The sequence below is a fragment of the Numida meleagris genome, chromosome 1, assembly GCF_002078875.1.
Source record: "Numida meleagris isolate 19003 breed g44 Domestic line chromosome 1, NumMel1.0, whole genome shotgun sequence".
Lineage (NCBI taxonomy): Eukaryota > Metazoa > Chordata > Aves > Galliformes > Numididae > Numida > Numida meleagris.
In genome coordinates this window covers 65446872-65458749 of record NC_034409.1, presented here as the reverse complement: position 1 = coordinate 65458749, position 11878 = coordinate 65446872, and positions in this window count along the sequence as shown.

Below are 11878 nucleotides of genomic sequence, written 5' to 3'. Positions count from 1 at the left end.
TGGTGTCACTGCAGAGAAGAGACTACAAGGAATTCATATGTCATGCCAGTGTAAGCTTTTAGGTAAATTCACTCCTTCAGATCCAGATGTGCTAGAAGAAGAGCTCCATCTTTAGAGACTGACATCCCAGGAATTAATCGCAAAATATTCAAATGATCAAACTTTAATTTTCCTCTGTTAGCATTAGGTTAGTTGAACATTTAAGACAGATGATCTCATGTGACATAAGATACATTATATGCCTCTGTCTCTAAATGAAGGAAACGTCTTTAGTTGCTACTTGATAAAACTGTTTGAAACAAACAAATTGCTCTTTTTTTGAGAGGTTAGACAAAGCAGTTTAGAAAAGTAGGGGAAAAAAAGCTGTGTATATCAACAAACTAGCAGGCACATGGCATCTGAACTTGAGATTTATATCTGAGACAAATTTCTGAAGTCAATTGTGCACCATGAAAGAAATTACTCACAGAATAATCCACTACGTAACATTGCTGATGTAAGCGTGGCTACATTTTGGTTAGACAGTCAAAAAGAAGCACTGACCTATTCTGATTTTCCTTTATAGTACATGGAGTTGTGCCAGAACAAAACAACAGCAGATAATTTTCTATGCTTGAAAACGCATTCTTATATCCACTGTTAAACAGGAAATGGTGTTTTAAGCAAAGAGGGACAGAAAGAATGCTACAAGAGGCATATTCATCTACTCTTCCCCTTGATTTTAGTTTGTAACATTGACTTCAAGACATAATCTTTAGGTTTTTTGCTCAGCCATCATTTGGACAGAAATCCAATCAAGTTTGGCCATGGTTTTTGCTTGGGAGCTCAAATAAGAGTTTGAGCTCAGAGTCTGTCCTGTAGAATTGTGACCTAGAAGATGGCAGAACTTCTGCCCGCATTGCTGTTCAGCTGTTGAGATCATTTCCTTGTACCATCCACTTCTTCTATCTTAGCCCTGACTACAGCACACACATAATAATCGCAGAATCTTTTTGCCAGATGCAAATTACCTTTCTTACCAGGATGCAATCATAACTGCCCCCCCAAAAAAGGGAAACAGCAGTCAATTATTGCCAATAAGTTTACTAAACCCAGCATAAACCCAGAGCATCTGGCTCCAAATCCTTTGCTGTGTCTTCAGGAGCTGCAGCACAGCCAAAATGAAAGGTAGTCTAGTGAAATTCTACTATTTCCCTTCAAGATTTGTCTGAAAAGCCTCTGGATATGGATGATGCCTTAGTACTAGAAATCTAAAGAAAGTCTGCTTGGAAGTTAAGAATGGACGTACAGTGGCAGACCACCATCAATCAGACCATCCCTTATGCTTTTTGGCCTGCAAACCATTTGTTTCTTCACAGTGGTTGCCCCTTTTCCATGAAAAGCAGCACAGCAAAAAGGAAAGGGTCCCAAACTGAAGACTACTATCTTCAAGTAGGAAAGAGAAACAAAGTGGATACAGGAACACATGGGCCCGTTGACTTTCGTATTTTTACACTTAAAATATAAAATCACTGAAAATACACGTTATCTTTAAGACTGACAACTAAAATGCTGTCATTTATTATATAAGAAACTGTGATGAAGTGCAGATGGAAGCTTGTGTATTGAGTTGGCTGCTTCATAAACTCTAATTACGGTGGATACAAAATGGATCACTTCATCCATCTGGAACAAAAATGGGATTATCGTTTGGCATTTTCATTCTATATTGGACTGCAAAATATCATGCCCATCTCTACTCTTTAGCATGGCAGGTTTTTAACAATGAAATATAAAAGAATGCAGAGTCCACATTATCTTCTGTTTACAGAAGTGATAAATTAACAACTGGAAAGATAAAACCTGCCCAAGCAATCATTTCTCCTAACTGATCTCATGCTTAGGCACTCCTTGGAATGAAATCAGCTTTGGAAAAAGACATCCATAATTGAAAACAAATGGTGACAATTCACAAAAAAATATACACCAATAACTGAATTGGAGCTTCAGAGAGGTTTCCTAAAAGCTCCATGAAAGCTTGAAGCTCTCCTAAACATGCAGTCAGTATCTAGTTGCACAGCTATATTCACCACCACCAACTGCCAAATTACTGTCATGAGTATATCACACATCAGCTAGTGGATTCGGTTTTTGTAAGAAAAAAATAACAGGAACTACTGTGCTCCTTTTAGCTATGGAAACTATAACAAAATAGATCTTACTACAAGGTCTGCAGTACATCATACAAAACACATAGTTAAGGACCATGGACATATATATATATATACATTATATATATATATATACACATTATATATATTATATATATATAATTTTGACCTGAACCACCAGTTATTCTAAATAACATCAGGTTTTGTGATGCACACGCAAGTAATGACTTAATTATTTAATATTCACTTGTGTTTACGCTCAGGAGCTATTTCAAACGGGCACAATAAATAGCTACCTGAGTTACAGAATTTGGGTATTTAAAATCTGAAGATTACCTGCCGATGCCAATACTGTTGGAAACACATTCATTCTCTTGTTCCCCTCTTTATCTTATGTATTGATATTTTGTAAAATGCCAAACATTTATATGCATCAATTTGTAAAAATAAATAAATTACATTAATTCCAACCAAAAAAAAATGATCATATTACTTCTATAACTTCTGATAAGCACCTAGTTAACATTTAAGAACTAGAAAACACCTTGGTAATTAGAAAAAGAGTTCTTCTGTATGAACAGACACTTCCAAGAAAAAAAAAAAAAGCCTTAAGCCATAGGATAAAACCCCCCAAATCATCCAAATTCTATTTTCAGCAGCAACTTTCAGTTGATCATTCAGTGCCTTTCTCATCATGGCAGAACAAGCACATAAAGTCTCTATTTCTGCTTTGGCAACCACTTCAGATGACTACCGAGTTGAAAAGCAACACTGAATTTTGTTTAACAATTTCTTACAAAACTGTTTGCCAAAAAGAACATGAACTGAGGTTTACTTGACATCAGATAAAAAACTGGACATGCAGAAACACAGAAAAGAGAATGGGTAAAAAACTTCCATCTTAACACCTTCTCCTCCCAAATCCTTTACATAGTAAGAGTGAGATCAAGCCTACGTTCTTGGGTCACCTCATCAGACTCATCTGATGATAAACTAATCACATATTTTTAGCCTTCACAGTTGTGAACTGTAACAAGTATGACCCAAGTATGTACAACATACCAATCACTACTTGAAACTGCAAAGAGCCTGAGACTATAACCATGAGTAGAGCAGAACAGAAACCCGAAGTTGGTATTGTCAGAATCCCTGGAAAGCTGTAGAGAGGGTAACTGGCTGGCCAACTGTCCAGACAACTGTTAGAGGGAAAGGACTGCAACCAAAAGGCAGCTGATAGACAGTGGCTCAAGTTCTACAGTTCCTCACAGGAGTTGATTCCTGGTTCAGGTGGGGAGCATGGTCCAACCACTGCTACATTTTTTCTACTGTGTTCAACCATAAAAGATAATTTCTGAGATAGCTTAAAATTTCAGGTTTTGATCTTGAGCAATAAGAATATGGTAGCACTTACTGTACTATCTTGCAACACCCTTGGACAGATGCAAAGTGATTACCTTCCTCGTTGAGACAAAAACTGTTGCATCATCTTCATATGCTCAAGGAAAAAGGTTACGTGAGTGGTTACTGCAAGACAGAGGTACAATTGACAGGATTTTTTATTTTTATTCTTTAAATTTATGCTGAAGCTGCCAGATTTTCACTTAAGAGGGGAAAAAAGAGCCCGATCTGATTTCAACACTAACAAGAGGACAATATAAACTTACTTCTGTCATGCCCCTTAAATAAAATTATCAGGTGGTTAGAAGTGCAGTCTTAGATATCACTGGGACAGAAAACATAATAGCAAAAAGTGACCAGACACCACAATTTGCCAGTTGCATTTTACAGAACTAGGTAATGCTCAAATCTTTGAGTATTTGGACAATAAAACATTTCATTAATGCATTTCAACTTACATCAGTCAATTCTATTTTCCTCTGCAGCTTCTCTTCTCCTTTGCAAGGTTTTAGACATAGACCAACCAGCAAGACAGAAGATTTCTTAGAACAATACATAATTCCATCTCATATCAGCAAAGGCAGCAAATTACCCATAAGGAGACTGGTTTAGAAAAGTAAGAAAACATGTGAAGTAACATCACTAACAAGTGACGAGAGTATATGGATAGGTTTAGCATGGTGGATTGCTGCCCCCTTTTGGTTATAGATTGCTGGGGAGTTAGACTCCTACCTAAAATGCACACAGCGTGTAGATACATACAGCGTTATGTGGGATCCTGGGATTCGGGAAAATGGTGAGGTGGGACAGAAGTATCATTTATACTTTCTGTAGACTACATCGTGTGGTTAGATGTCTTCACGTCTACATATTTTCCAGCTTAAAATAACTTCAGATTTTCTGCTATTGAAACCAGCTCCCATTATTATGCTTTCTATGGTTACTAAAGTATGAAATACATTCTAATAAGTATATTAGTTGAAGGGGGAAAATACATCAGAAACTACGAAGTGCAGTTTGTAGAGGATTACCCAGATGAGGTATTAGTCAAGATAAAAAACTTTTGTTTTGTACTTTGCTCCATAATTTATCATTTCTAAAGAACAACAAAAATGAACTATTCTGTTTAAGAGGCCACCTTTCATCCCAAAAAACATCTCTTCTAAATTTTTTAAGATAAAAGCTGAATGCATACTGCATCTGTTAATTTTTAAAGCTATTACTAACAAGTCAATGAGAAGTATGACATTTTTATTTGACCTATACATACTACACAACCACTTGACAGCCTACATAATGTGTGAGGAAACAAATCCAGACTTTCTACCCATGATGTGTTTACCCACGTATTTTCAGACTTTGATATCTGACTATAACATTGAAATGTTCATCCTTCAAATCCACTGCATTCTCTCAACAATTGCAGAGAGAACAGCTACAATGAAACTAACAGATGAACAGAAGACTATTAAAAGTCTTCAGTTACTAGCCTGCTTTTAAAAAAAAATTTAGTCAAGTCTCATTTGTATCGGACAACACATCTATCTGGTCAGTGAGAATATGAATATCATAGATGACTGCACAGCACAGTGAATAGAAGGCAACATCACATGATGGCTATGAGTTCAGATTAATATTTTTGATAAGTAATTGCACATGAACTTGCTCACTGTCAGCAGAAAGTTTCTTGACATCCTTTTATGCTTCCCCACCTCCCCATTTGTTTAAAAAAAACCCAGCTGCAGGCAACTTCTAATTAAATACTTTGGTTTTCAGCTACAGTTGCTGTATGCACACATCTGCTGTGCAATAAACACTGCTTTAAGGGTAATTGATGTGTTTTCCGTGCTCTGAGAATATTTATGACATGAAGAAAGAAAAGGCAAGCCAGGTCCAAGCCCTTGCCTCTTATTCATTAGAAAGTAAAAGCTGCAAAGTGTTGTTTAAAATGAAAACCATTTAAAATGTCTTTATTGCTGAAAGTCAGTCTTTACTTCCACATTCTAACGCTTTGCTCCACAATATATTTATTAACTTTTTGGCTTTGAAATTATGTAAATCCAAGTGTGTATTTCACTGACTAGACACATTTAAGTGGCTCATGTTGAACTGTTTGGCTTAAATGAATCCTCCAATACTTCCTGTCCCAGTGCTTCTGATTTAACAATCTGGGTTTCAGATTTGAAACGAAGCTCTCCTAAAGTCAGCAAGATTCTAGGCAGACACAGTAATGCACATACAAATCTCACTGAACTATGTGAACTTAGATATAGCATGGATGGAACAAGATAAAAAACACTAAGTGAGCAATGACATTCAGACAGATGAAGTCTCCAGGTTTGGTCAGTGGAATTAGGTTGGATGGAGTTTTATGCAACCTGATCCAAGGCCTTTTATATGGTCCCACACCACATCCTCACTTTGGAGACAGATCGATTTGTAGGGTAGACTATTCAGTGGATAAAAATTGGTTAGATGGTCATAGCCAGAGGGTTGTTGTGGTCAATAGTTCTATGTCCAGGTGGAGGCCAGTCACGATAGGCGTCCCCCACAGGCCTGTCTTGGGACCAGTGCTCTTCAACATCTTTATGTATGACACAGACAGTGGAAATGAGCACCCTCAGCAAGTTTGCTAACGACACCAAGCTGATTGGTACAGCTGATATAATAGGAGGGGATGCCGTCCAAAGGGACATGGACAAGCTTGAAAAGTGGGCCTGCATGAGCCTAATGAGATTCAACAAGGCAAAGCGTGAGGTGCTGTACTTGGGTCGGGGCAATGCTACATACATCTACAAACTGGGAGAACTCAGAGAGCAGTTCTGTAGAGAAGCACTTGGCTCATGTCAAACTTTTCATCCACCAGGTCCCCTAACAGTGTGTTCTTGCAGCCGTAAGGCCAACTGTGTCCTGAACTGCATCAAAAGAGGGGTGGCTAGAAGGGCAAGGAAGATGATCATCCCTTTTTGCCCCACCCTCATGAGGCACTATCATCTTCAGTACGTAAGTAAGAGTACTTCATCTAGGCCTGGAGCCCCCAGAGCAAGAAAGATGTGGAGCTATTGAAGCAGGTCTAGAGGAAGACCACAAGGGTAATCAGAGGGCTGGACCACTTCTCCTGTGAAGAGACTGAGGGAGTCGGGCTTGTTCAGTCTGGAGAAGAGACCTCATTGTGGCCTTCAAGTATTTAAAAGGAGCTTATAAACAGAAGGGGGACAGACTTTTTCCATGGTCTGATAGTGATAGGACAAGTAAGAATGGCTTTAAATTACAAGAGGAGATTTAGACTAGATGTCAGGGGGAAATGGTTCACTTAGAGGGCAGTGAGGCATTGGAACGGGCTGCCCAGAGAAGTTGTGCATGACACCTCCATGGAGGTGCTCAAAGCCAGGTTAGATGGGGCCCTGAGAAGCCTATCTAATGGGTGGCAAGATACAGGTCCCTTCCAACCCAAGTCATTCTATGATCTAGTGAAAGATGTCTCTGCTTGTGGTACCTATGGTAAGGAGTTGGAATAGATAATCTTTAAAAAGTCCCTTTCAATACAAAACATTCTATGACTATTATAGAATTAGCTTTTTTACTTTATATGTGTGCATTACTAGTATTCAAGTATTTTCTAAGCCCATTTAGGACTTTGTTCTAAGTTATCACAAAATTATTAAGCTTACACAGTCCCTGGTTATACTATCACAGTTTTTGGCATAATTTTCATGAGCTCACTAAAGCTGAAGAAACTCACTCACCAAAACATGCTGCAGCAATGAAAACCAGCATGGTGTCATCAAACACCCTAAGCGTCCCCATGATCTGAAAGCTGACCAATTGGAAATGGCTATCATTGGAGACAACAGTTGGGAAAGGGTCTAATATATTTTATGCTACTTGCTGGATGTTTTTGAAAACAAGCATTGTAAAAAGCAAGCACTACACAAGGAGTGACATTTTCACTCAAATTCACAGATCTGTCCAATGCAGTAAATTTTCTCCTCCAAATATGATGGAACAATGCATTTTCACGTAAAAAGAAAAATGACTGCACATTTTCTTGTTGCTGTTTGTTAGTCAGAAAGGCTCCACTCATCTGCAAATGCAGGCTGAAAACCTTTATATTTTAATAAAAAAAAGTCCTTTTACTAACCTGCAGATTGATTTGCCCAGTAAATTCCAAAAGCTATATTCTCAATTCTTCATCCTGCTATAAATAATGATGTGACATCAAAGACCTTTTTTTTCCTCCAGAAAATAATCACAGACAAATTACACCTACGCGTGTGTGTGCAAAGGGCAAATAAATATGAAGAACTTGATGACCAGCAGTCAAATAGCAATGGCTGGATGAGAAAAATATGCTAAAAAGGTGTTTAAACTACATAAATATGTAAATAAATATAGGATTTAACATAGAACCTTAGAAGAGAAACACAGTTTGCCTTTCATTCTTGACTAGAATTGAACCTAGTATTCCTAACACTCAGTCTTCACATACCCTCAAGTTGTTTCTCCTTCCCTCTTGTTCCAAGTTTGCATGAAAGATGTCACCCAGTACTGGTCTGAGTTACTCTGTTACTGAGTTACAGTAGGACAGTTCTACACAATATCAACAGATCTTGTGGATATCAGCAGATATCTTCCAGTTCTGCTGTTACCCTCTGAAAATAATTGTAAGTTATTATTATTACTGGAATCAGTATATACATCAAAGTCATTTACAAAATTACAGATAAAAGTACTTAAGATCAAGCTGCAAGACCAGTTTTCCAGTTAGGGCACACAAAAGTTATGGATGTATGTGGAAATTTACTACCTTGGTTCACCTCTGTATTTGCAGCACTGAGTACTACAATATAGCGTAAATGGGCTAGCATGGAAAGTACTTCAGGCCAGGTAACTTACTCTACTAAAAAGACTGGGCAGAAAACAGAGGCAGTTTGTTTAGAATTGAAGGACTATAAAGCATGAAGAGGCAGATAACACTACCCCAACTGTACTTTTCATTAAAATGAAGAAAAAATATAAAGCAGTAATTACACAGAATTACGATAAAATTAAGTCAAATGCAAACATACGTACTTTGTAGATGTGGCAGTATAAAAGCTAAGATACCTGGATATACATTCCAGGGAGAATTTTTCACCATAAGGACAGCTGCAAAAAGGAAAGCAAGTTCTCAGTGTTGCCACTTCCAGCCAAAAAGCCAAAAACGGAGGTAGCAGAAGTGGTCTACATTCATCACCACCTGGAAAGAGGAAATTCTCAGCTTCCATTTCTTTGATCCAGTGCTCTGCTTTAAACAGAAACCAAATGATTTCTTTTTTGTGTAATCTCCCCAACAGAAGACATCCTCAGATTTCAGAGTATTTGGATCTGCTGTATATATTTTGTCAACTATATTCAGGGAAATTAAGAGAATAGATGGCTGAAAAATAAATAATTTTCAAGAGTATGAGATTTTATTGTTGGTCAAATTTTAGTTTATTGTATATTAGAAAAAATACTGTAATGATTAGAGATTACAATAGTGGAACCTCCTGGCACTGTATTAATTATTCTCATAAATATACTTTGGGAGATTAAGCACCTGTAAGCTCTGATTCTCCTCATTATAAGCATTAGAAGACTACAGCTGTATTAACGTGGCTTCATTCTGTTAGTCCCAATTCAGTTTAAGTATTTGTGGGCACACAGTTTTTAGAAAAAAAGGAGCCCCACTGAAAATATATGAAGATATTCTTGTTTTTAAAATATTTTTCCATTGTATTGCTCAAACAAAACAGAACAGGGCTGGTGTTTGTTTTTCAAAATACATAACTCAGAAAATTATTAAAAGTTGAAGCAACATAATTCAGCAGGGTATTAGCTTGAAGTAAGTAAATACCAGGATAACTAACAGGCCTAAGGGCATCTTTACTGGACTAAGGAGATCCATGTGATGTTACGACTATCTTCAGCTGTTGGAATGTTTTGCTTAGAACTGATTGTTTTAGAGATCAAACTGTTTATTTTATTTTCAAAGCCATGTGTATACAGGGCCTGTTCAGAGAACATCCATTTAACAGCTTATAGAAATGACTGAAAGAAACCATAGATTCAGCTCACTGCTTTTTATAAAAAAACAAATGTTCCTGATTGGACTTTTTTTTTTTAATACTTTGATACATCTATGTGAAAAAAAGAAATACTTATGATTAGTTTCATATAAAAGCATTAAATGTCAAGAAAAGATTAATTGAGGATAAAACATCAATTTCAGACTGATATATTAAATAAGATGGGTTTTCTATAGTAACCCATTTACATGCTGCACCAAAAAAGCTGTAAGGAAAAGAAATCAACCACTGTGATTCTTATTATAAACAATGTAGATTTGAACATAATTAACTCATTTGTTCACAAGTAAGTTAGTCCAGATTTAATTTGCAATTTAAATTGGAAACTACTGTTATCATTACTTAACATGACTTATATATGTCAAGAAAAAAATATACTAAGTGTTGCATATATTCCAATTGGGGCAAAAATGTGAAAATAAACAGTTACGCAAGAGAAACTGCATACATGCAACTGATGTGTTTCTGCCTCATTTATTTTAGAAGTAATTTAAAAGGTAGAATGAAATCTAATATCAAACAATCAGCTGTATGCTATCCTCAAATGCTAGGAAGTGTTCCCAAACAAGAATTTCAACTCAAGCAAAAGGCAGAGATATTCTTCATTCTCAAAATTCACTCAAAATGCTGTTATTCATGCTTAGAAAACTGTAAAAGTCAAGCCAACACACTGCAACAGGACAAGTCATTTTGGGTACAGGTATTTGGGTGCACTGCATCTCTTGAAAACTGGAACTTCCAAAGAACTGAGTTCAGCACATGCTCTTTCAAGATGCCCCAGAGGTAGGATGACCTAAGATATCCACAAATGCATCTGGGATTTCTGAAAACCTTTGCTGCTGTTACCCAACGGTAAATGAGCAAACACTGCATCCCATGCCATTGTCTGCCCCACATTCTCATGCCCCCGCATTTACCTTAACACAGTGCCACCGCAGTTCAACTATGAAGGATGCCAAAACAAATGCAGACTAAAGCCCCAGATCTAAGTTACTGCCACAACTGATTAATTTTCATATCAGACAACTCCAATTCTAGCCCTGATCTATGAACATAAGAACTGTTTGCTAACATGATCTAAACACAGCTGATGCCTGCCTGCAATGAAGGCTGGAGGAGAAAGTCAGCTTCCTTCTGAATCAACATACAGAATTATTCATGTTGAGAGGTTCCTCAGGAAAGCATCTAATCCAATCTTTGGCTCAGCATAGCAGTAACACTGTATCCTGACCATGCTCAGGGCTTTGCCTGAAACTTGAAACCTCCAAGAACAGGATTTCATGATCTCTAAGTGCAATGTGTTCTAAGGCTCAACCTTCCACATACTGCAGAAAAAAAAATATAATCTTTGTCATGACCACCAACGACAACTCGTTCTCCTGCTATGCAGTTCTAGTAATCCTAGCTCCACCTTCTTGCTAACTGCTTAGCTACTGAAACACTGCCATTAGGTTCCCCCAAGAGACTTCTCTTATCCAGCTGAACTTTTCCAGTTCCTTCAAGTCTCATGAAACATGTACTCCAGATTAAAATTCAACTGCAAAATTACTGAAATGTTCTTCACCTCACCCCTTCTATTATACATAGAATACAGAACATTTGACTAAACCTCTATAAATTGGAAATAATTTTATACTTACTAAATAGTAAGTAAGCAGCTTGCAGTTAAGCGTAAATAACTATTTGCCTCAATAATATTTCTCTACAAAGAAAATAAACAGTCCAACTGGGAGGAGATTCATTTTCTAGGTAACTGGAAAATCTAAGTAATTGGAAAAAGGAATGCTACCTAGAAAGACAGGAGGAAGCCTCCGTATGTTACATCCCAAACCAAAATATCTGTAACTACTCAAGGGGTTGAGAAAAGAATTAATGATTAATGCTTTTCAAGAAAAACAGTATGAAAAACACAATAATTTTTCTCAGAACTCCTATGCCATGCCAGCTCCATCTGCCTGGTTACTCTGCCACAACTGGAATTCCTAAGAGGTGGGCGAGGGGGCAGAAATAATAATGAAGCACACCTCCAGAGAAGCAAGAGCCATCTGAAAGACAAAACGCTATCAAGTGCATTCTACAAATGGTGTATGTAAAACACTTTTAAGCGTAAATGGTTTCTGTTAGTTCAATTCTATACCTCCAAGTTAAAATTACCACAAATCCCCTTACCTTTGGACTCTATGGAAGAAAATAGATCCTTTTGTTCCCAGATGTTTTGAT